This window comes from Heloderma suspectum, chromosome 1 (assembly GCF_057233095.1).
Source record: "Heloderma suspectum isolate Gila_16-S chromosome 1, 16-S_ref, whole genome shotgun sequence".
NCBI lineage: Eukaryota > Metazoa > Chordata > Lepidosauria > Squamata > Helodermatidae > Heloderma > Heloderma suspectum.
In genome coordinates, this window is record NC_139458.1 from 433,220,352 (window position 1) to 433,245,838 (window position 25,487).

General features: G+C 46.5%; 1 long non-coding RNA gene across 2 annotated transcripts; it reads left to right on the forward strand.

The window, feature by feature from the left end:
* Nucleotides 1-546: 546 nt before the first annotated feature.
* Nucleotides 547-25,487, forward strand: LOC146360325 (uncharacterized). 2 transcript variants are annotated; one of them, XR_014787000.1, is made up of 6 exons: nucleotides 547-732; nucleotides 6,416-6,766; nucleotides 7,944-7,974; nucleotides 12,268-12,384; nucleotides 16,547-16,581; nucleotides 21,628-25,485. It is a non-coding gene; the product is annotated as an uncharacterized LOC146360325 (long non-coding RNA). The 2 variants fall into 2 exon arrangements; XR_014787001.1 differs by lacking the exon at nucleotides 16,547-16,581 and having other exon boundaries at nucleotides 21,628-25,487.

The following is a 25,487-nucleotide window of genomic DNA, read 5'->3' on the forward strand; positions in this document are numbered from 1 at the left end:
GGGTAAACTACAGGATTAGCTACGACAAGATGTTGTGATGGCCACCAGCTTGTATGTCTTTAAATGGGGATTAGACAGATTCATGGAAGATGAGGCTATCAGTAGCTAGAAGTCATGATGGGTATATATTACCTCCAGTATCGGAGGCAGTATCCCTCTGTACACCAGTTGCTGGGGAACATGGGCAGGAGGGTGCTATTGCCCTCATGTCCTGCTTGTGGGCTTCACACAGGCATCTGGTTGGCCCCTGTGTGGTCAGCTGATCCAGCATGGTTCTCCTTATGTTCTTAAGGTTAGCAATGTAGATGTCATCTAATGAGCAACATGTCAATATGTACCCAGACAACAAAAGAACTACCACCAAACTGTGAATACATATACGTTAGATGTGATGATAAGACACAATTGGTTCCTTTTTCCAGGACAGAATGTGCAGGCCTTTGTGAGAGAAAACTCCCTGCTGTTGAGGTAGATGCTATCAAAGCTGTCAGGCTGCCAGGATTGCAACGGTGAGCATTTTTTAAAGGGACCTGTGCTGAGCTCTACAAATAGCAAGGAGTTCAACATCCATTTCCCCCAGAGCTCAACATTTGTGCTGCCTAAAAATTGGTCTTCCTTATTCTGGTGGTGGTATCCTGTCTGTTTTCGGGTGGAATGTCATCCAGCTTTCTGCAATGAAGATCCTTCGCCATCTCTTTGCTTTTTTGTTAATACTTTCCCAAGCTGCTCCAGGTAAGGGATGGAACCCATACAAATGAATTGCAAGGACTTTAACGAGGCCGTAGTGTGGGACAATGAGGCCGGGAGAAGAAAGTAGAAGGATGGATGTGCTCACAGGAAAGGAAAGAGGAAAGTGTTGCTTTAGATACTGCTTAACAGGGCAAGTTGAAGCAATTGCTCACGGCAATGGGTTTCAGAAGGCTGCCACACTCCTGCTTCTGATCTCGGGCACTGTGTGTTCTTTATAACAAGGAGCTACAGTGTAAAACGCAGTAGGCAGCTGTGTGTCATTCTGACTTTTCATTCAGGTGCCAAAATGCCTAAGGCCTGTGCTGTTGCCCTGAGCCACAAGGAAGAAAGACTAATCCTAATATTGGAAGTGCCTCCCTTGGGTGTGGGGGAGAGTTGACAGGCTGCATGACATCCCTCACTAAAACTGTTGGAATATGCCACTTCTCTTTGGCTTGTAGCTATCGTGCTTTGGGTGACCTGCCCTGGCTACTATTCAATGCAGATTGAGGCACACGCCTGCCACTGATTTCAGCGGGCTTAAGTCCATGTTGGGCTGTGGTCTCGAATTTAAACAGCGATCCAAGGAAAACACAACTCTTCCTGGTGTTCAAATCTCAATGAGCTGAATTTTCAACCCCCTTTTCCTCAAAGTGTTGAAATATTCTGCCATTAATTTGACCATGCCCTAAAAATGTGCCATTCAGTTATGCAATGGTTCACCACAGTGCGTCCCCCTACTGTGCTACCATGGTAGAGGCGATCTGAAAATCATCCCTCAATTTTTGCGGGGTCCTTTTGAAAGTGTGTGTGTGGGGGGGGGTGATTTTCTGCTGCTTTTGGAGCGATGGGAGACATTTCCCTTAATTTGGGGGACAACATTTTCAAAGTACTCTGCTTTCCCTCAGGGCCGGGCCTACCATTGGGCGGAGTGAGGCAGCTGCATAAGGCAGCAGATCCTGGGGGTGGAGGACAGAACTGTGTGTGCCAATAAGCCTTCTCTGAGTCCCCTAAGCTAGTGTGCTGCCCTCAGTGTGGTGGAGAATGCCATTCCCTCACCAGTTTTGAAGTAAGATTCAACTGCCAGCCGTGTCAGTTTCTGTATATAGAATGAAGGGACTCCATTTTGTCTTTCACCTCAGACAAAAAAAAAAAAATGTATTGGGCTGGGTCTGTTCTCCTTCCTTGGGTGAGGTGAGCACTTTGACACAGGCAGCCCAATCTGCTCTTTTTTTAGTGCTCTCCCTGCTGCTTTAAGAAAGGTCCAGGACCTTGCCTCATGCTGCTTGCTATAAGCAGTCATGAGGTTCTCAAAATGATGATGAAACAAAGGAGAGAAGCCTGTGACCACCTCATAAAGTTAGGTGAGCTAAGCATAGTCAACCCCCTCTTAAAAAAAAAAAAAAAGGACGTTTCTCCTGCTCCCCATTTCCAGGAGCGTCTTTGTCCCCGTCTCCCCACCTGCAAGAAAGCAGAAGACAGCTGGGCTGTTTAGTTATGTTCCAGAAATGGAAGTCAAAGAGCAGCATAAACGTAGAGGGCAGCAGTTGCAGACATGGGTCTTTGATAGGGAAATGACTTTCACCCATTGTTTCACTCCTCCCTGCCAGAAGGAATGCACAGGTCCAACTTACTGTTCTCTGGAACCGCAGACTCTGGCCTCATTCATGGGCCAGAAAACCAAGGCCTACTGGGAGGCTACATACCCCCGCCTCCCAGGAAGATCATGGTAAAGGGGAGACCGACATGGCCCCATCCACTGGCCAGAGAAGGCACAGCTGGAGGGAGCTTGGTTCACTCTTTCCTGCCAAAAAGAATGTCAACATTAAGAACTGGGGCCTGAGTTTTGCTCCCCCCCCCCACCTTCTCCCTCTGTATCCATTTTCCTTCTGAGTCATGTCTTTTAGATTGTAAGCCTGAGGGTAGGGACTGCCTTATTATTATGCTTTGGAGTCCTTTTTTGGCTGAAGAGCAGGGTAAAAATGCTGTAAATAAGTAAATAAATGAACAATAAATGAGATAGAACTAAGATCAGAATATCATGGGTGTTGCAGTCTCTGTAGTGAGCAGTGCTGAAAAAATGGGCGGCGAAAGGCTGCAAGGGGGTTACTGAGTGCAATCAGCAAGGTGGGTATTGCAGCGTTGTAATGAACACAGCAGCACAGACGTGTGCAAAAGGCTCCGAAGTATTTTGTTTCTGGAATTTATGTTAGGTGAAAACAAGGTTTTCCCACTCAGAACCCTTACGTTTCTTTCCAGAAGCAAACCCCGCAAAACGTGGACATTCATTTAATTCTATTTATTTAAATTTATGAAATACTGTATGCGACTTTTCTGCAAAGGGCGAACTTGCTTGGCACTTAAAGGATGAGGAAGAGGGCGCTAGGCAGAGGGAGTGCCACAGCTGACAATGCTCACTCTCAGGTTCTGAAGGCCCTTGGGAAAGGCACCCTTCTTGGTAGCCCCATTGTCACCAGCTGCAGTAGCCCCATCGTCACCAAGACTGCCTTCTTGGTAGCCCCATTGTCACCAGCTGCAGTAGCCCCATCGTCACCAAGACTGCCTTCTTGGTAGCCCCATTGTCACCAGCTGCAGTAGCCCCATCGTCACCAAGACTGCCTTCTTGGTAGCCCCATTGTCACCAGCTGCAGTAGCCCCATCGTCACCAAGACTGCCTTCTTGGTAGCCCCATTGTCACCAGCTGCAGTAGCCCCATCGTCACCAAGACTGCCTTCTTGGTAGCCCCATTGTCACCAGCTGCAGTAGCCCCATCGTCACCAAGACTGCCTTCTTGGTAGCCCCATTGTCACCAGCTGCAGTAGCCCCATCGTCACCAAGACTGCCTTCTTGGTAGCCCCATTGTCACCAGCTGCAGTAGCCCCATCGTCACCAAGACTGCCTTCTTGGTAGCCCCATTGTCACCAGCTGCAGTAGCCCCATCGTCACCAAGACTGCCTTCTTGGTAGCCCCATTGTCACCAGCTGCAGTAGCCCCATCGTCACCAAGACTGCCTTCTTGGTAGCACCATTGTCACCAGCTGCAGTAGCCCCATCGTCACCAAGACTGCCTTCTTGGTAGCACCATTGTCACCAGCTGCAGTAGCCCCATCGTCACCAAGACTACCTTCTTGGTAGCACCATTGTCACCAGCTGCAGTAGCCCCATGTCACCAAGACTACCTTCTTGGTAGCACCATTGTCACCAGCTGCAGTAGCCCCATTGTCACCAAGACTACCTTCTTGGTAGCACCATTGTCACCAGCTGCAGTAGCCCCATTGTCACCAAGACTACCTTCTTGGTAGCACCATTGTCACCAGCTGCTGCAGCCCCATTGTCACCAAGACTACCTTCTTGGTAGCACCATTGTCACCAGCTGCTAATGCTCCTTGTCCTCTTCCTCACCATTACCACCACTTGCTTCCTTGACAGGCAGAGAGCCAGTGAGCAAGCAGGCACTGACATCTGCTGCTCCTCTTCCTCACCACCACCGTTGCCTGAGCTGGAGCGAACAAGCAGGTTGCAATAGCGAAGAGGAGCAAATCCAGTGGGCTCTTGTCAGCGGGCCCCTGCTGCGGTGTGGGCCCTTGGCAAGTACCCAATCATGCATCCCTTTGACGCCAGCTCGGACAACTGGGATGCTGCCACTGAGTGGGCCTTTCCCCTAGTTAAAAAGCACCTGTCTGAGGGTGGCCTCTACAGACAGAGCCTCCCAGAGAAGGGTCTCCAGTGATAACCTCAGCTGCCAAGCTGTCTCATAAGGGTCCTTAATCATTCATTTATGGCAAGGACTCTGTTTCCTGCAGGGCCAGGGACCTCATGCCAGTGGGGAAGACCACTTCCTTTTCCATCTCTCTCTTTCTGCTCTTTTTCTCTCTCCTTCTCTCTTTCTGTCCACCCAGCGGGCTGCCAGGACAGACACTTTGCTCTTGTGAGACGTCTCAACTGATTGCTTGCAGAGGGCTTTTGAAATTAGCCCGAGGGCCACAAGTTGCCCATCCCTGATTTATGGCATCCAGGCACAATCCCATTTCTCCAAGCCAAGCCATTTCCTGTTACCGACCTTGTATTTTCTCTTCCACAGCAAACATCATCCATTCAACTGTGGCTCCAAGGGACAGGCTTCCCAGAGCTGTATGTGACAACCCTCCATTAAGTCACAGGAAAATATGCTTCCTTCATAGCTGCACACTGTGAAGGAAGGTGAAATGAGCCAAAGCACCTGACTGTAATAACCACCCCCATTGTGAATAAAGGCATGAGAAGCGGTGGCCTCCCTCCCTCCCTCCCTCCCTCTCTCTCTCTCTCTCTGATTTAGAAACAATATGACCCCCTGCAGTGGGGAAATGATATAAGCTTATACAACCATGAAGAGATAGCTGGAAAGTGTTAACTTATGGGAAAGGATCAAATGATAGCCTTATTTGCTCTCACTCAGAATTCAAAACTCACTACCAATCAGGCTTGAGGCCTACCTCCTGATGTTTTGGAAGACAGAAACCAGTGCTGGCTCCACGGTGGGGGGCGGCCTCAAGCAAGACCAAATAGAGTCTTATTTATGATTATTTATTATTACATTTATATCCTGGAATCTTGAAATTGTTACAGATCACAAGCTGAATTTGAGCCAACAATGTGATGTGGCTGCAAAAAAGGCCAATGCTAATTGGGGCTGCTTTCATAGAAGCATAGCTTCGAAATCACACGAAGTACTAGTTCCCCTCTACTCAGCACTGGTTAGACCTCATCTGGAGTACTGTGTTCAGTTCTGGGCACAACATTTTAAGAAGGATGCATACAAGCTGGAGAGGGTTCAGAGGAGGGCAACAAAGATGATCAGGGGACTGGAAACAAAGCCCTGTGAAGAGAGACTGAAAGAACTGGGCCTGTTTAGCCTTGAGAAGAGGAGGGTAGATAGGGTAGCACTAATCAAGTACTTGAAAGGTTGTCACAGAGAGGAAGGCCAGCATCTCTTCTGGATCATCCCAGAGTGCAGGACACGGAATAAGGGGCTCAAGTTACAGGAAGCCAGATTCCGGCTGAACATCAGTAAAAACTTCCTGACTGTTAGAGCAATGCAACAATGGAACCCATGACCTAGGGAGGTGGTGGGCTCTCCCACACTGGAGGCATTCAAGACGAGGCTGGACAGCCCTCTGTCAGAGATGCTTTGACTTGGATTCCTGCATTGAGCAGGGGGTTGGACTCGATGGCCTTGTAGGCCCCTTCCAAACCTATGATTCTGTGATTCTATGATCCTGCCTTTTTTCATCTTGCAAGGAACCCAAAGCAGCTAACATGGTCACCCTCCTGCCCATTTTATTCTCACAACAACAACCCTGTGAGGTAGGTTGGGCTGAGAGTCTGTGACTGGCCCAAAGTCACCCAGTGAACTTCACGGGCGGGTGGGGGCAAGAATGTGGGTCTCCCAAGTCCTGGTCTGGCACTCTAACCACTGCACCACATATGGGATGGAGAGGTAAGATGGTGTCAGGCAATTCAGCTGCGGGTGGGCAAAGGGCTGGTGGCACTTTCTTCTGTTGTCCTCTGTCTACATCCCTGGGACTGCTTGATTAAGAAGCCCTTTGCTGTGGTCTTGCTATGGTTTCACTAAGAGTCAAACAACATGTTATGCTCAATGTGTAGCATGCAGCTACACCTCATTTATTTATTTATTTATATGATTACAGGTGTAAAGGTAAAGGTGTCCCCAACCAGTCGTGTCCGACTCTAGGGTGCGGTGCTCATCCCCGTTTCTAAGCCGAAGAGCCAGCGCTGTCCGAAGACGCTTCCGTGGTCATGTGGCCGGCATGACTGAACACCGAGGGGCACAGAACGCTGTTACCTTTCCCACCGAAGCGGCGCCTATTTATCTACTTGCAATTTCTTGCTTTCGAACTGCTAGGTTGGCAGAAGCTGGGACTGAAGACGGGAGCTCACTCCGTCATGCAGCACTCGGGTCTCGAACTGCTGTCCTGCCGGCCTTCCAGTCTGCAGTTCAGCATCTTAACCACTAAGCCAAAGCTGCACCCTGATGACAGGTGTAGGGGCGGATTATTATTGAGATGGAAGTGTTCAGGGAGGGGAGGTTCATCCCTTCCTTCCTGAGTTGTGATTCTCCAACATACCCACCCGCCCACTGTTTGGGAATTAGGCTCCATCTAGACCAGTGAAGATTTTTAAAAATCCAAATTGCTGTGTGAAGGAGTGGGTGGAGCAGTGAAGGCTGGTGGCTCCTATTTCAGTGGGGTCGGAATCCAGGCTGGATTTCGGTCAGAAAACTGCCAGAACTCTAAGGGAGCTGTCCAAAGTGCTGAATGCATTTTGGGGATAAGGTTCAGCACCGTGGACAGTTCCTTTAGAGTTCTGACTGAAACGCAGAGCGGATCCGCTGCCCCGCTGACATCGGAGGCAACATAATTCTCCACTGGGGTGATGGAGGATGAGATTGGGAGGCCTCCGGCTGAAGGGGGATGTGCTATGGGCCAGAGGTTCCCCAAGTTTCTCATTTAGGGTTCACTGGGGATTTATTCTTGTTGACTGCAATTAGCTTGAACTAAGGGCTTTACGGCCGCAAGTGGCATCTTCTACGCCATTTGCATCTGGATTCCTTCCTCCTCAGTGATACGGCATGGCAATGGCAGCCATATCGCTGGCGATACAAAGCCGGCCGGAATCACTGCGGAGAGCCAGCTTCACGCGGATTCCAAGGGGAGGCGGAGGTAAGTGCTCCATTCCGCCGCGGACTCCGGAGGCTGGATTCTTTTGAATCCGGCCTCATCGGGGTCCGCGGCGGAATTCTCTGCCAACCCTAGTATTTAACTACGAATATATATGCGTAAATTTCGGGACAGTAAAGAAAAATATCTGGAAGTCCACGGACTCCACACGGCCTGAGGGGGGCACTTTGCAGCGGATTCTGCTCATCAGATTCTTAGAAATCTGAGCTCGTTTTAGTCTGTCTCGAATTTCTCCAGCATCCCTATCTGAACTAGATTAAAATCAACCCTTTCTCCCTGCCCTCCAACTATAATACTTGATGGCTTCAGATCTATGCCAGAGGAAACTGTTTTGGGGGGTTTGGGGTGGGGGGAGTTTACAGCTGCCACCCAGATTCCTCAAACAATGGTACCCTCTTTAGACAAGTCCAGGCATTGCATCCATAAATTTCATTACGTTACTGCTGCTAACTAATTTTTCCCTTTGTTCTTTTTCCAGGTTGAGGGAAATTGGAAGAACCTTTTGGAAAGTTAGTGAAAATCTATTCATTTGCACATAAAGAAAGGAACAAGGAATGTATATCCTACTAAAAGATGAGAAAAGTTACCCAAAGCAAAACTAAGATATGTGTAGCCTGGAGTGAAGTGCAGAGAAGGAGCTGCTAAGAGGATGTAATAAGACAAGGGTTGTGTATCACAGCATTATCACAGCACAGCATTTTTCAGAAGTAGATTACCATTGCCAAAAAAAAAAATATACGCTGATGAGAAAGAGGACAAAAGAGAACACATGTTTCTATATATTAATGCTTACATATAGATGCACATTTTAAAAACAATTACTACAATATTAATTTCACAGAAGGCAAGCCAACTGATTTCCCATCCAAATCACCACAATAAATCCTTCAATTAATTTGCATCCCACTCCCAGTTCCCCCCAAATATTCCTCTCCAGTTCATTTACCTCCCATTAATTCCCCAGCCAGATCCTTCTCCAAATCAAATCCCCTTCGTCAATTAATTACTTCCATTTATCATTAAACCTCTATCAATTAAATTTTTTAAAAAAATGAATAGGCTACACAACCATTCAGGTGGTGATTAAATGAATTATGGCTGGATTATGGAGAAAATCTTCTGGCGGGAGTTAGATCTTCCCCACACATTATCAACCACATCGTCTTCAGTGGGATTTACTGACTGGCATAAACTAGGTTTAGGAGTGCAGCTTTAGTGGTAAATCAGTGGTCATCACCAACAGGCATTCCAGCAGGCTGCAACAGAGGGAGATGGGATGGGAAGCAGGGCCATTCCACCTGCCCTGCTGAAAGACCACATGCTATTTTTCCTCTTCCCTCCCCACCCTATTTTCCTTTTGTGCCATGTCTTTGTAGATTGCAAGCCTATGGGTAGGGACTGTCCTGCTCTGGGATCCTGCTCTGGGAGCCTTTTTGACTGAGGCACAGGATAACAATGCTTTAGGGTGCAATCCTATGCAAGTTTAGACAGACAAAAGGTCCTACAACTCCCAGCATTCCCCAGCCAGCACTGCTGGCTGGGGAATGCTGGGAGTTGTAGGACTTTTTTTTCTGTCCAAACATGCATAGGATTGCACCCTTAAATACATAAATAAACTCTGCAGGTTAAAAAGAAAAAGGGGGAAGGGGGGCTCTTAAGGGAGCTCCCTCAATAGGCTAGTGGCCCAAGGCTCTTACCATAAAGATTAAGCAGCAATTGGGGGAGGTTCTTACTGTGAGACAAGGTGGTCACCAGGTGATGGTCTTTCTATTTTTCTTTAACTTCATTTTAATCCAAAGGCACTGATCCAAAGGTAACACAGTTGCTGCTAGGAATGTATGGATTTGTAAAATCCGTTCTGCCTGTGTTCTCCCAGATTGTCAGGTGCCTTTCATTCCATCATCTGCTCATTGGCAGAATTGGATTTTTTTTCCAATTTCTCAAATCTGCACAATTCACACTTCTGAAAATGCACAAATCACCCCCCCCCCGATGCACCAATCCCCCTCCCCCCAATGCTTTTATGCTTAAGCCTATCAGGGAAATGTGCATTTTCAACCAGTTTTTTTTAAAAGATATTTTTCTATAACTAAATTCGCATAATATTCCGGAAAGTAAAAAAAAGAAGAAACAGGCTGCAAGCCTGCAGAATCCATGCAATTCAGAAAAAGCCGGTCTGCTGTGGAATCTGTGGGTCAGATTCATAGAAATCTGAAATAATTTGATTCCATTGCAGATTTTTCCAACATCCTTAGCTGCTGCCAAGCGATGAAAAGCCTCTGCATGTCCCTGGGAAATTCAAAGGATGCTCACGCTTCCTTTCTTCCTCTTCCGTATTCCCCTTAGCCAGCTCTGATGTAGTTCCAGCACCACTACCAGAGAGAGAGAGAGAGCTGTGCACCCAGCATCTCTCTGGAATCCTGGATTTTAAGTAGACAAGTTTGCAACCTGGTTGTCACCTTTCTATAGTGTACTGTCAGGGGTGATAGAGGATACCTGGCCAGCCTATCAGAAGTGATGTTTCATGGTACATACCTTTTCAGGCCAGCAGTACTGAATTCACACAGTTTTACAGCAGGTCGGCAGTTCCTAGGCCTAGTCAATACACATTGATTTCAGGCAGTAGTTTGCAACTGCATCATCATCTCAAGGACTCAGGAGTGAGTTAAGCTCAAAGTCTTGGATTCCACCAATTTCAGTTGCTGAGTTGGTTCTTGAAGACAGTTTTGTGATAAATAAAGGGTTCATAGTTAAGTACTGAAGTATTTCCAAATCGCACAACACAATAGAAAAGTCTACATACAATTTATATGTGCTCCACCCTCAAGCACAGGGGCACATGTCAGAACGTTCTATTGTCTCCACGACTCTATAAATAGACAGAACCTCTTGGTTTTTTCCACATCTGCCTCAGCCCTGCTTCCCTCCAAAGGCCTTGAATTCTCAGGGAAAAAATCAGCCATGAGGTTTCTTTACTCTCTCTTTGCTCTGGGCATCCTCCTCAATGTTGCTGCAGGTAAGCGGGTAGCTTAGACAGATGGGCAATAGGACTAGGGAAAATTCTCTCCACCACATGTCCACCTTTGCTACAAAATAGGGGGGCACTTTGGTGATTTTCAGCCTGAGGGGCTGGAATTTCCAAAACAAAGATGGTCCAAAGGAAAGAAGTTCTCTTCTGGCTGGCAAATGCTTTTCACATCCAGAAATAGAAGTTTGACTCAGAGGTCACTGTTTGGAACCATCTCCCATTCCTTGGAGAGAAGGGACCCTGCCAGGTGAAAGAGAAGCAGTGCTTTGTCTCCTGCTCTTAAGACAGCCAATCTGTTCTACAAGGCCAGGGGAGTATTGCTCAAAGAGACATTGTTTCTCTTTTTTGGCACACAGGCACCCCTTCCTCCGAGGAATGGGACATCTTCCCAAAGGCCCTTGCTAGGATGCAGGTGCTTCTGGGACCACCTCCAGAGCTGAGGACAGACCATAATATCATCACTGTGGCCTCAAGCCCCTGGTCCTGAGCAGCTTCTCTAGCAACTATCCTGCCTCTCATTTTCCATTCTGAAGGGGATATACTGTGTGAGAAGAAACAGCTTGCTGGACTGATCCAGCATGACCAACTGAGTTGAGGCTGGTGAAGAACAGCAGTGGAAGCTGGATATGTCTTCTGGTCCACCAATTGGTGACCATCTGTATTCTGCATTAGAGATGGAGGACAAAGCCTGAGGGCAGGGGCCGTCATTCTATTGATCTTTTTAAGCCATTCTGGAAGTCTTTGGGGCTAAAGGGTGGGGTAGAAATGCTGTTAATCAATCAGTCAATTAATTCAGTTCACATTTTAATGCAAATTTACCTAATTTTGCACTTTTGAGCCAATACGTGAACTGAAACTCAGTTATACTCAGAAATTTGCACTTCTCCGTATCTTGCAATGGAGTGCTCCAATCAAAAAAAGAAAAACTTGTAGAAAGATGTATTAGGGGAGCACACAAAAGTGTATATCTGTGAAAATAACATTCAAAAATGTATTATATTAGGAAACTTGTTTGCTGAACTTAAGATTGGAAAAATGAGAAAGTGAGAGAAACTGAAATTTGTCCATCAGTACTCTGGATCACTACCGCATCTAACCTCCATTTGCTATTCCCCACCCGCTGTTCGCCTAATGCCTGATTTCCTAGGCCTTGCAGAATCAGAGCAGCTCAGCTACGGACCATACTGCCTTCCTTTTTCCTGATGTCTATGACATCAGAGCAGCTCAGCCAACCCCCACCATCACTACCACAAAATATGCCTTAGCTCATTGCAGTATAGATTATTCTTATTATAAGTGCTGCTAGTTGATTCCATTGTGTTTGGGGCACAAAATAAAGTTATTAACTAGACAGATAGAACTTTATTGGTTAAAGCCACAGGCCACTACAATGTACATTAAAAAAGGGAGAGAGAAAATAATACAATCCAAATAGCTAATGTTAAACAGATGAATATAGTCATCAACTATAGCACATAAAATACATAGATGGAAAATAATAGTCCAGTTTGTATTGTTACAGGTGCTATCTGTGATAGCTGCATAGATGTTAAAAGCGATTGGTAGATAGATAGATAGATAGATAGATAGATAGATAGATCTTAATTGAAAATTATTAACTAACTCCAATGAGATATATGACAGTATTGATCAATCAAACCAGCGTTTTCCCCATCGATGTTCACCTTTCTAAGTATATGACCAATTATTACTATTTTTTGCAGCACAAGTTTGCTTCCAAATAACAACTGAATTGTTTGCTCCGTTTGTGCAGGACAAACATATACCTGTACTGAGCAGGGAGGCCACTGCCTGGCCTTCTCAGATGATGATTGCGACTCTGGTGAAATTCTTCCAGCCAACTGTGGTAGACATGCATCATGTTGCAAGTGTAAGTGATGCCGTGTATGAATGTTTGGTTGTTCACCTTGATATCTTGATAAAAGATATGGATTATTTATTTGCTTCAGGAAGTGGTGGAGGGCTGCATTTCTGCTAAAGCAGATTAATCCATACTAGGAATGCTAGACCAAGACGGACTAAAATGAGCTCGTATTTCTAAGAATCCAACCTGCAGAATTCTCTGCAGAGCATCCCCCCTCAGGCCGTGGGGAGTCCGTGGACTTTCGGATGTTTATTTTTTTTACTTTCCCGAGATTTACGCACATTTATTCATACGAAAATAAGCAAGTTTCTGTTGAAGAAAGGTTGAATGGAATGGGGGACAATACGCTAAATGTTACATACTGAGGTAAATATATACATTCTTACGAAACCCCTTATGTAATTATTTGTGTATTTTTCCGCATGATGAAAAAAATGTATTTACATTCATCTGTGAGTGGATGATAGAAGAAAGGCTCCTGACAATCCACAAAACACAGATGGAGCGGATTTTACACAGTCCATACATCCCTAATCCATATGACTATTTAATCAATGCCTTATATGCTGACTGAAAACGTGGATTTGAAATCCTGTTTTTAAATGTCTTAAGAACATAAGAAGAGCCCTGCTGGATCAGACCAAGAGTCCATCTAGTCCAGCATTCTGTTCACACAGTGGCCAACCAGCTGTCAACCAGGAACCCATAAACAGGGCATGAGCACAACAGCACCCTCCCACCCATGTTCCCCAGCAACTGGTGTACATAGGTTCACTGCCTCTGGTACTGGAGGAAGCATAGAGCCATCAGAACTAGTAGCCATTGATAGCCTTTTCCTCCAGGAATTTGTGCAACCCCCTTTTAAAGCCATTCAAATTGGTGGCCATCACTACATCTTGTGGTAGCAAATTCCATAGTTTGAATATGTGCTGTGTGAAGAAATCCTTCCTTTTATCTGCCCTGAATCTCCTACCAATCAGTTTCAAAGGATGGCCCCAGGTTCTATTATTTTGAGAGAGGAAGAAAAATGCAAGCATGATTTTGGTTCTGATGACATTGCTGGATCTTCTGGATCTCTCTTGACCACAGTCCTGCTCATTGCTAGTTAGACACATTGATTTGAAATACACAACAAATGTATTTCTGTCATGACTGCAGAGGCACTTTGGGCCGCCTTCCCCAACTGGGCACTCTCCAGATGTCTAGGATGACAACTCCCATCAGCCCCAGTCAGAATGACTAATCATCAAGGGGTGATGGGGGATGTAGTCCAAAATAATATCTGGAGGGCACCAGGTTGGGGAGCAGTGCCGATTCCAGGTTTTCGAGGGCCCTTGGGCAAAGCACCGTCAATGCCCCTCTCCCTCAGTGAGTCTACCTTCTCACCACCATTGTCACCCTCAACAGCTGCCCAGCCATGCCCACCCTTGATGGGTTGATCCTGTTGGGGATGACTGAGTTTCAGTAATGAACATGCTATATACATAGGTCAGTATTCAACTGTTTCATTCTGCTAGCGCAAGTGATGTTGCACTAGTGGAAACTGGGTTCTGAACTATGCACAAGAGGAGAATCCAACTAAAGTTACATTTGGTAAGAGGTTGCACATTATGCTTGCACAACTCATTGTGCAACCGGTTGTGCACTGCACTTGTGCAATCCAATATCCAACCAGTTGTGCATTACAGTTGTGTGACCCTTTGTGTGAGTGGTTGCACAACTGTTTGCATGGCCATTTTCCATGACAGTAATGCACAACCACTCTGGCAAAGGGAAGATTCAGCAGAGCTCCACTAGCGTTATTTGAATTTGTGGTATGACACTGATGGATACTGCCCATAATTCCTAATGAAATTTCTCCCCGCTGCCCCTGACTTTACCCTCCTGTCTTATTCCAACCAAATTTGTTGTCTCTTGACATCTATCAATATACGGGGGGGAGGGGCTGGTGTTGGGAGCAGAAAACATGTGGAACCAAGCATCGTATGCTTTTGTCTATACAGAACATGAACTTCAAGCATAGTGTTCAAGTTCACAGCATATTTTGGGGGCAGGGTCTCTTTGCAGCTTTCTAATTTAGTTTAGTTTAGTTCTGAACCATAGATGAATGGACAGCTTTTATGTTAGGCTTCACCCTTGAACCAACCAGAAACCTTCAGCTTTGCCCCTGGACCTTCCAAAACGCTTGTTACATCCTGTGGCTCTAACCACAGGTCTGCTTTGGGTTCCATCGTCTGGCCAATACGAGTTCATAACCAGGACCTACTCTGATGCAATTTACGGTTGTGATTTAGAAGTGACAATCCTAAATAGAGCACTCTGTGCCACTCTGGACTGTTTGGATTTCTTTCTTATGCAGCTGCAGGTAGCAGAAATAATTTTCCTCTGAAAACTGGCATTACAGCCTGAAATACATTAGGATGGTACGATGGCTCTATAAATGTCCCATGCACCTTCTAAAATTTTCTAACAGCGCTTGGTGCAAACACCATCTTTTGTACTCCAAGACATTTGGTCCCTGAGGAGGAAAACCCAAATCACATTCACCATTCCACTCGTTAACACTAGTTGCAGTTCATGGGTTGCACAGCCCTAATTGAAATGAACAGGAGTTCATTTTAGTGGCTCTTGTGCTGGAGAACTTGCCAGGAGATGATGCCATGTTGGTCAGCCCCACTCTGCCTCTCTCCCACTCAGTCATCCTTAATAGCACACAAAATCCCCCACCTGATTGCATCTGCTTTATTCATGTTAGGGAAACCCTGTTTCTATAGCTTTCTGGGGTGGGGGGACTAGCTGACTTTACTTTCATTTGAAAGATCAAACAGCTGACTTAGAAGGATTCCAACTCTTGCCTCATGGGTGGGGAGCCTTAGCTCTGGGGCCCAAATCCAGCCCTCCTGGGGTTGCAATATGGCCCAGGTGGCCACATCCCCTTTCCCCTGGCCTCACCCTGTTTCTTCCAACTGCCAGTTGTTTGGTGGTTTCCTAGCTTTTGTGCAAGTTTTTCCTCCATTCTCAAAGGTTGAAATGATAATGATAATATTTATCTATTTATTTATTACATTTCTGTACCACCCCGTATCTGAAGCTCCCTGGGCAGTTTACAGAAGTTAAAACATTAAATACAATATACAAAGTTTCAAAGCCATTTACATAAAAGCACACAGACAATATGCACAAAGACATATTTGTTCAAAGTCAACTTTGAACAGTCACTCATAACTAAAGATATATCCAGGACCAATTGAAACTCATGGTGTGCTGCCAAACACCTGGGAAAAGAGCTCGGTCTTAACCTGGTGCCGAAAAGATAACAATGTTGGCACCAGGTGGACCTCATCAGGGAGTTTGTTCCACAGATGGGGGCCACCACTGAGAAGGCCCTGTCCCTTATTGCTGCCTTCTGAGCTTCCCTTGGAGGAGGCACTTGGAGGAGGTCCTTAGATGCCGAACATAGCATGTGGGTAGGTTCATTTGGGGAGAGGTGTGCTGTCAGGTATTGTGGTCCCAAGTCATGTAGGGCTTTATAGGTTGAAACCAGCACCTTGAATTGAGCTTGGAAGCATATAAGCAGCAGTGCAAGCGGGCCAGAGTCAGTCCTATATGTGTGGACCTTCTAGTCCCCACTATCAAGCTGGCCGGTGCATTTTGCATGAGCTGCAGCATGCAAATGTCTCTCCTAAGGCTGAGTTACTGCAAGTAAGCTAAAATGGGCTGGGGGGGGTTGTGGGGTTTTTTTTATATTTTTGGAGTCACCCCTTTTGCCTTTGGTCCTGCCCCCTTTGCCTTTGACCTCACCCACCACTGGAATGTGGCTCCCCAAAGCTTCTCCAAAAATGAATGTCACCCTTGAGCTGAAAGAGGGTCCCCATCCATGCCTTACCTGCAGTAAGCCTGGCCAAGGATGAATGAGTCAGCAAAAAGAAAGTGGCAGATCATCATCATAGAAAGTTGGATGAAGTTTCACCTTAGAAGAGACAGGACACCACCACAAGTATAAGGAAGACCAATCTTGAGATGCTGTTGTGTAGTTCTGGGAGCGTTAAAGTGGCAGACCTTGCTGTTCCAGGAGCAAAACACCCGTTTCTTTAAATAAAAAAATGCAGTCATCCTGGAAGCCTTGATAGCATCTCTTTCAAGAGCAGAATGTTTTTCTCTCATGTAGGATTGTCCTTTCTGTCCTGGATCCTGGAAAGAACTGTAAGTACTCATCACAAAGTGTTTACCCACAGTTCTCTGAACATTGTTCACTTGTCCTTCAGGTACATACTGACATGTTAATCGTTAGGAGACATATGTCTTGCAAATCCAAAAAAAGTGTTAAACTGGAATTGTTTCCCAAGGGATTCTAACTTGATGAGGGTGCTGAAAATGGTATTAGCAACTGTTTAGTGAAATTAATATTTAGATGAATTACAGAAGGAAGGAATCAATCAATAGTTAACATATTTCATATGAAATCATATATATGATCATAATGGTCTGAGTTTTTCCACAATAGGAGCCTGTTCTCTTGCAAACGGCAGATCCTGGATCCAACCCAATATTACAAAATACAAATAAGCCTTCAGTGAGCTCCTCCAAAAGGAAACCTGGGTCATCCTGCACCCATAGATATTAACACTTCTTAGAATGTCATTTGATGAATTTAGCATGATATTGTACAATACCAGCGTATGATAGAGTATGGTTATGTTATGACAATTTATAATGCAATGGATGGCAAGTTGTCTTAATCTGGAGGCCTGATCCACTCAGGGCCCAGTCAAAATGCATTCTTCGCTTACCACGATGAAAGAAGACCACTCGTGTAAAAGAATGGAAAGGAAAGGAAAGGAAAGGAAAGGAAAGGAAAGGAAAGGAAAGGAAAGGAAAGGAAAGGATCCTCCTGTGCAAGCACCAAGTCATTGCTGACTCCTAGAGGGACGCCGCTTTCGCTGGCGTTTTCATGGCAGACTGTAGTGGGGTGGTTTGCCATTGCCTTCCCCAGTCGTGACTACCTTTCCCACAGCAAGCTGGGTACTCATTTTGCCGACCTCAGAAGGATGGAGGGCTGAGTCAACCTGAGCCAGCTACCTGGGACCCAGCTTCCTCTGGGATCGAACTCAGGTCGTGGGGAGAGTTTCAGTTGCAATACTGTCACCTACCACTCTGCGCCACATGAGGCTCTTGTAAAAGAATGACATACAGTTTATTGAATACACAGTTCTAATATCATATTAATTCTAATATAATATTATAATATTATTATAATATCATATTAGTTCTAATATAATATTAATATATGTAATTTGAATCACAGTTCAAATGGATTCCTGAACGCGCTTGGGGATTCTCTGGGGCATGCCAACGGCCACTCAGTCGAGACCCTGGTGGGTGGCTGGAATGCCGCAATCACTGGGGCATTAGATCGGGTGGCTCCGAAACGCCCTCTCCCCCTGAACAGGGCTCGGACTGCACCATGGTTCAATCCGCGGTTACGAGCTCTGAAACAGGAGGTGAGACGGCTAGAGCGCTGGTGGCGGAAGTCTCGCTCCAAAGACGATCAGACATGGGCTAGAGCTGTATCTTCAGCCTATCACGTGGCGGTGAAGGCAGCAAAAAAGGAATATTATGCTGCCTCCATCGCGTCTGCAGAGTGCTGTCCCAGGAGACTGTTCCAAGTGGTCCGGAGCCTGGTCGGTCCTGTGGCTCGGGAACCACTGGAGCATTCTAAGGCCTCCTGTGAGGCTTTGGCAAGGCACTTTGCAGATAAAATTGATCAGATTAGGTGTGTTACTCTGCATGCTATGGATACAGTTAGTGAGCAAGAGGCGGCCTGTGGCAAACCGGTTTTGTGGGATCGGTTCCAGCTTCTTCCTCCTGATGAAGTGGACAAGGTGCTTTCATCTGTAAGGCCGACCACCTGCTTACTTGATCCTTGCCCATCTTGGCTCATTATGAGCTGCAGAGAGAGACTGGGTGAGGGGATCAAGGCAGTGGTGAACGCCTCCCTTGAGGAGGGAGTGATGCCATCAGCCCTCAAGGAGGCAGTGATAAGACCACTCTTAAAGAAGCCCTCCTTGGATCCTCAAGTTCTGAACAACTTTCGCCCAGTCTCAAATCTGCCATTTTGGGGCAAGGTGATTGAGCGGGTGGTGGCAGTGCAGTTGAAGGCACACTTGGAAGAAACTGATTATCTAGACCCATTTCAGTCGGGCTTCAGGCCTGGGCATGGGACAGAAACGGCCTTGGTCACCTTGGTGGATGATATGAGGAGGGCTCTGGATAGGGGTGAATGCTCCTTCCTTGTTCTCCTCGACCTCTCAGCAGCTTTTGATACCGTTGACCACGGTATCCTCCTGGACTGCCTGGAGGGGTTGGGCATTTGAGAGACTGTATTGCGGTGGTTCCGGTCCTTCCTCTCCGGCAGGTACCAGAGGGTAGCACTGGGAGAGGAGGTTTCGGACCCATGGCCAGTTACTTGTGGGGTGCCACAGGGTTCCATCCTCTCCCCGATGCTATTTAACATCTATGTGAAGCCACTGGGGGCTATCATCAGGAGGTTTGGGGTGCAGTGTCATCAATATGCGGATGACACGCAGCTCTACCTCTCATTCAAATCTTCACCAAGGTTGGCCGTAGAATCCCTGCCCAAATGTCTGGAGGCGGTGAGTGGCTGGATGGGGAGGAATAAGCTGAACCCTGACAAGACCGAGGTACTTTTGGTGGGAGACAAGAGGAGGCTGGGGGATGTTGACCTGGTGTTGAATGGGGTACGGCTACCCTTGAAAAACCAGGTCCACAGCCTGGGGGTCATTTTGGACTCCCAGCTGTCCATGGAGGCTCAGGTGTCAGCTGTGAGCCGGACAGCACTGTATCAACTCCATCTGATACGGCGGCTGCGCCCCTTCCTTCCCGACCATCTGCTCCCCTCGGTAGTACATGCCCTGGTCTCCTCTCGTTTAGACTACTGTAATGCGCTCTACGTGGGGTTACCCTTGAAGACAGTTCAGAAGCTGCAGCTGGTACAGAACGCGGCGGCTCGCCTGATTAAAGGCAGCCGCCGGCGAGATCACATCACTCCAGTGCTGAAGGAGTTGCACTGGTTACCAGTTGTTTTCCGGGCCAAATTCAAGGTGTTGGTTTTGACCTTTAAAACCCTATATGGTTCCGGCCCAGCCTATCTTAAGGAGCGCCTCCAGCAACACCAGACAGGCCGCTTAACAAGATCAGCCTCAGATGGCCTTCTGTCTGTCCCATCAGCCAGGACAGCTAGACTAGTAGGGACGAGGGAGAGGGCCTTCTCTGTGGTGGCCCCCACTCTGTGGAACTCCCTCCCTAGGGAACTCCGTCATGCCCCCTCTTTAATGAGCTTCCGTCGTGCATTAAAAACGTGGTTGTTCAGGCAGGCATTTGGAGTGGGTTAGGGTATTTAAAAACAAAATGGTAAAATTTTATTGTTTTAAATTGTTTTATGGTGGGTTGTACATCGCCCAGAGTGGCTGGGTGACCAGTCAGATGGGCGATTAATAAATTTAATAAATAAATAAAATAAATAAATAAATAAAAATAATATGGATGCATGATTTAAACAATAATTGTAACAGAACGCTTACAGAAGTCTTCTGGATTCCTGCTTTTTTCAATTGAAACATTAAATCTGTAATCTTATTAAAAATAGTCAGTTGGAAATACTACATAAAGAAGATTATAATTTTAAAGGTTTATGATCTAAGAAGTAGTGGGCTCTCCCACACTGGAGGCATTCAAGAGTCAAGACGAGGCTGGACAGCCATCTGTCAGGGATGCTCTGACTTGGATTCTTGCATTGAGCAGGAGGTTAGACATGATGGCCTTGTAGGCCCCTTCCAACCCTACTATTCTATGATTCTATCATTCTATGATTCTATGAAGTCCTGTCACATGAGGAGACGTCTGCTGATGCAGCAGATGAATTTAGCCCTGGAAAGCTCCCAGAGAGCCTGAAAAACAAGATATTTGTAGTTGGCTCAGGTCAAGAGGAACCAATGAACTGCCTGGGTGGTGGAGCTATGCTGGAACTGTTTCTGCCTTCTCAGTGCAAACGCAAGAAATTCTGGTTCTAGTCCTGCTAACTGGCAGCTAGCTACAGGGCTGCGCAATCAGAAAAGCTCAGCCAATAGGGCAAATCTCTTCAGCTCAGCCTGCCCTCCCTCTGACAGTTCAGTCAATTACTGTGAGAGTCTCTATCACTACCAAATCCCTTGGTGCATTACAATATAGATTATTCTACTATACACGCTGATAGAATGTATATTAAAAATTATTGAGGGGATGGGGGAAAGAATTCTTATGCAAGCTCCAGTGAGATATGTAATTGGGTTGTATCCACTGGCAGAACAGATTTTCCCCTCTCCTCTGAAGCCCCTAGTGAGCACCCTAAATCTGCTCCAGAGAGTTGTGGAACTCTCTGGAGAAGATTTGGGCAGTTCAGGTAGGGATGTGTGAACTCACCCCCAGCCGGGTTCTCTGGACTGCCCAGCCCCAGCCCTAGCCCCAGCTCGCTGGTTCCTGGACCGTGCTCAAGCCCCTCTCCTGCTTGGTGAGCAGCCTCGTCGAGCTCTGTGGTCAGCATTTCGAAAAATAATAATAATTTTCGATCGCAAAAATGCACATGTTTTTGTATGCCCGAAAATGTGCATTTTGCAAATGCACACATTCTCATGTGTGAAATGAGCATCTTTGCAAAGGCACACATTAGTGTGTGTACGAAAATGTGCATTTTTCATAAAATACGCATTTTAGTGCATATGTGAACATGCACATTCACAAAATGCGCATTTTCATGGGTGCGCAAATTTGAGCATTTTTGCAATCACCATTTTCTTTCTCAAAAAATGGCAACCACAAAGCTCGATGAGGCTGCTGGGATGAGTGCAGGCCATTCGCCGAGCATGGGCAGGGGGCGAGCAGGGGCAAGGGCTCAGTGAGTAGTGCTCAGGCAGTGCTCGGGGGTGCAGGCAGGAGCAGATCTGCTGGATTCCCGAACTGAATTGGGCACCCATGCCATCCCTAAGTTCAGGAGGAAGGAGAGGAAGGGAAAGTTCCATTGTACAAGCGGAAGTCCATTCATGTGGCATTGAATGAAACCCATTATTTTGATGAGAGCTTCAACTAAATCAGCGCTTTCCCTTCCATGTCCTCTGGCTAAATGTGTGGAATATCTTTCTGTGGGGCAGGTTCCTTTCCAAATCATGATGGGATTTTCTGTTTCTTTTTTTACAGTAGAACCTGACGATAGTTTGGAGTCCCGTTCCCGCTTCTACTAGATGCAGAATGCCCTGTGGTGTAACTCGCCCAGGCAACTGTGTTTTTTACGCAACATGCTCCAAACCTAAGTGATGACGGATAGACGGCTCCGAACATATACGTGTAAATGTTTGGTTCTTAATTTCAATATGGATTTCTGTTTGAGGGAAGAAGGACTGTGCCTCTCCAAAAACAGTCCAGGATGAATCATTGTGACTCACTGATCAATACCTTAAATGCAAAAGATCCCTAGGGAACTCCGCCATGCCCCCTCTTTAATGAGCTTCCACCACGCATTAAAAACGTGGTTGTTCAGGCAGGCATTTGGGATGGGTTAGGGTAATTTTAGTAATATGATTTTTTAAAGTAGAATTTTATTGTTTTGAACTGTTTTTATTGTTGTACATCGCCCAGAGTGTCTGGGTGACCAGCCAGATGGGTGATTAATGATAGATAGATAGATAGATAGATAGATAGATAGATACCATAGGTTGAAGCCCATTTTGTTCAAATGTGATGAAAGGTGTGTCATTTTCATGCTTGTAAATAATCTCTTCTTTGAGTTCTAGATGTTGATCTGTTCTAGATCTGATTCCCAACAGCGGGTCAAGTCAAATTCCCATTAAGATCACATTAATCATGACTAACTTTTCACATGGGACCCAAGTATGACTAATTTGCTCTGGATTCACCTCATTGAAAATAGGTCCTCTCAGTCTAAGCCCTAATGATCTCCTGGCTCAATTCAGTGTGTGTCTCCACAGCTTCTATTCCCCTGGGGCCTCAGTATCTAAAATGTGCTAGAAACCATGAAGATATTGATGAATCTTGAAATCTGCAAAGGGTGAATGTGTTTGATCCTTCATTCATACAATCATACAATCATAGAATAGTCGGGTTGGAAGGGGCCTACAAGGCCATCGAGTCCAACCCCCTGCTCAATGCCCTGTACACCTGTATATTAAAGACAATGACCTGGTTCGCACAATCATTTTCAGCCACAGTGGCTTAAATAAGCCACTGTGGTTATCACTCATTCCCTAACCCAACCCACACCTGTGGGTTGTCATGTTATCTGAACCCAGCAAGGGTGAGTTGTTGGCCTGGTTAACAAACCACCCACAACCCTAAAACATCCCATGGGTTCTGGGTGGTTTATGAGCCATGCCAACAACCCACTCTCACCAGGTTCAGACGACATGCCAACCCACATGTGGGGGTTGGGTTACAGAACAGGCACCCGTAGGTGCCTGGCAAATGCCGCAAATGGCCACTGTGGCTGAAAATGATTGTGCAAACCCACCCAAGTTAGTCCCACAAGGAGCTGCTGACTTCTTGACTCCAGCAATGGTCAGCAGCACCTTCTGCAGCTAGTCATTTTAAACGTTACAACTGTTTTAGTGTATAGTTTTGTTTAGTTCATTTATTTTTGTATTAAAATAATAATCAAAGTGGCTTACAGGAAAAGATCAGGAATACAATATAAAACACAAACACTAACATTACATACTGAATTTAGCAATATCAGTAATAGCCATAATTAAAGAGCAAAAAGCAGCAAGACAAAACAGCACCATATATCTCAAATAAAAAAACAGATCACTCCATAAATGCCAGCTTCCATAGAATTTGTTTTAACTTCCACCAAAAGTCAGAAATGGAGGCAGCTTGTCTAACCTCCACTGAGCAGGAGCTCCAGACATGTGGTGCCAACACCAAAAAAGGCCCTGAGCAGTATCCAATGGTGTCATTTCACAAACTCAAATAGCTGTAGTGGACCTCTGCTGAATCTTTCTGTTGCACAAGTGGTTGCCCATCAGTCTTGTGCAATCGGCTGTGCAAGAAGTTGCACAACCACTTGCACACTGGGTTCCACAACAGGCACAAAGCCATCGCACAATGAGTTGCACAAGAGCATTGCAAAACTGCTTGCACAACCACACTTGCACAAACATAACTTTAATTAGATTCTTCTCTTGCACATAGTTCAGAACCGAATCTCTGCCTGCACAACATCACAGTAACAGAATGACACAGTTGGGTACTGCTAGGGGTGTACGAAAACCTGCTTACCTGGCTCCGCCAGGCTCCGCAGGGGGGGGGAGGCACTCCGACCCTCCCCCCGGAATCCTCGCCGGGTGGGGAGGCGCTCTGTGCCTCCCCCCAGAATCCTGGCCAGCCAGCTCCACTCCACGGCCAAGCCACGGAGCCGCCGGCCGATTCCAGCCGCCCACAGCCGGACATCCAGCCGCTGTGCAGCCCTGCAGGGACGCAAATGGCAGGTGTCATAGCCGCCGTCATTTGCATCCCTGCAGTGAGCCGTGATAGGCTACGTAAGTATTTACATAGCCTATCACAGCAGGGGGAAAACCCCAGTGTACGCAAATGGCGGTAGCCATTTGTCTATGCTGGGGGGTTTTTTCCCCATGCCGTGATAGGCTACATAAATTCTTACGTAGCCTATCACGGCCTCCGCAGGGATGAAAATGGCGTCCCTGCATTAGCCATGATAGGCTACGTAAGTATTTATGTAGCCTATCACGGCTGAAGAAGGAGAAAGCAAATGGAGGCCGCAGGACGGCCACCATTCGCACAGCAGCACGGACGGGAGCAGGTAAGTGCTCCATTTCGTGCGCCTTTCGTGGGGTGGGGGCGGCGGGCACTTCATCCCACGTGCCTTTCGTGGGTTAGGGGGGCAGGGGCTTCGTTCCACGACGGTTTTCGGGGGGCCAAATGCACTGGCATTCGGCCTCACCGAAATCCGTTGCGGAATTCTCTGACATCCCTAGATACTGCCCACTGTCTCTTAGGCCTGCATTCCACATGGAAAGGGCAGGTAGCAGGGGTTCTGAGGCCAGTCTTAAAAATCTGAGGAATTCTCTTTTTTTGGTTAGACCTCTGATTAAGAACTATTTGTTCGAAATGCATTTGGATTTTTACCACTTGGATCACTGCATTTGTTTCCTGCACCTGGTGGATTTCTCCTTGTTTCTACTAGGGATGTACAGACTGTAAAACATCCACTCCATCTGGGTTTCATGGATCATCAGGCATTTTGTTCCATCATCCGCTCACACACAGATTCAGATATTTTTCGTCATGCAGAAAAATACTCAAATTATTAAGAGATTTTGTAAGAATTTATATAATTTAGCATAGTACGTAACATTTAGTGTATTGTCCCCCGTTCCATTCAACTTTTCCTCAGCAGAAACATGCATATTTTCCTACAAATAATTATGCATCAATTTTGGGAAAGTAAAAAAATAAATAAATCTGAAAGTCCACAGACTCTGCCCAGCCTGAGGGGTTGCTCTGCAGTGGATTCTGCAGGTCAGATTCTGTCAGGGGTGTTTCTGAGCACAGCAAATGGGATAGCAGTTCAGATTCTGAAGGAGAACCGCCAGACATTTGGGAGGTGTTTTCCCAGGCTAGTCCAGGCATGATTGGGCCTCAGCTGGCTGAGGATGAGGGTCCCTCTTCACACACACACACCCATGAGAGGTAGCAAACAGGAGGAGGCAAGGTTTGGGGAGTCTGACCTAATAGATGCCAGACACAGGTGCAGAGCAAAGAGAGAGAATGCAGGGGTGGAACTTAGATGGTCTACTCGATTAGCTTTGAATGAAAAGCTGTATTTAGAGGCCTCATGAGAAGAAAGGGACCTACCCCCCCCCCTTAAGTCAGGCTAGTGAGACCGCCTTTCTCTTCAATCAGCGGGCAACTCTCGTAACTTCCTTTTGAATCCCCAGAAGGCATTCCTTTGTAGACTGAGAGTCACTGAAGATTTGCATCTGTATGACCCTGTGAAGTAATGGATTAAAAACTGTAGACTG